Source organism: Euprymna scolopes, chromosome 27 (assembly GCF_053919585.1).
Source record: "Euprymna scolopes isolate OS-2025 chromosome 27, ASM5391958v1, whole genome shotgun sequence".
NCBI classification, from domain to species: Eukaryota; Metazoa; Mollusca; class Cephalopoda; order Sepiida; family Sepiolidae; genus Euprymna; species Euprymna scolopes.
The window spans coordinates 62,494,624-62,495,249 of record NC_136508.1 but is presented as its reverse complement, the minus strand read 5'-3'; the positions used below and the strand labels follow the sequence as shown (position 1 = coordinate 62,495,249).

Sequence of the window (626 nt, the reverse complement as noted above, 5' to 3'; positions counted from 1 at the left end):
GTACGTGTGTGCGTGTTTAAATGTATACAAACCTTTTGAAGAGGAATAGAATCGCGCACCGTCACAGGTAAAAATTTCCGGGAATATATAAAAAAAAAAAAAAAAACAGAAAAAATCGCTGGTAAACCTGAGCCCCACGGTTTTTTTTTTTGTTGTTGTTTTTTTTTTTTAATTAAATACTTTTTTTTATGATTATTATTTAACCTTTAACTTTTTTTTTTTCTCCGGACGGGGTAAAAAACTTTCAGCATCTTTCTCGAGCATATCACAAATCTTGATACCACGGGGACATCGTAAGAGGAAGTTTAAAACCAAATAAACAGTCCTTTATATTATTTTTTTTTTTTTTTAATATCTTCTTTCCTTTTTATGGTAAATAAAGTAAGTTTTCTTTCCTTTATTTTTTTTCTCTTCTTTTATATTTATATATATTAAAAAAAAAAAACAAATATTAAAATATAATTGGTTGTATTCCTGCTTTTCTTAAAATTATAATCAATTGAAAATTATTCAGGGTAAACGTGTGTTAGCAGGTACCCGTTTTTTCATTTCTTTTTCAAATACCGCTACTAAGAAATTGGTATTATTATTTTAAAAAATTTTCTTCCGTACAGACCGTTTTTCTT

At 26.7% G+C, this 626-nt stretch overlaps 1 protein-coding gene across 1 annotated transcript in view; it reads right to left on the bottom strand.

Moving 5' to 3' along the window:
- The window catches only part of LOC145248863 (roundabout homolog 2-like), an 837,477-nt gene extending 837,307 nt beyond the window's left edge, over positions 1 to 170 (bottom strand). The window contains exon 1 of the mRNA XM_080110589.1: positions 33 to 170. The gene's annotated coding sequence lies outside the window, so the exon portion shown is untranslated. The remainder of the gene's footprint in view (positions 1 to 32) is intronic.
- Positions 171 to 626: the final 456 nt, after the last annotated feature.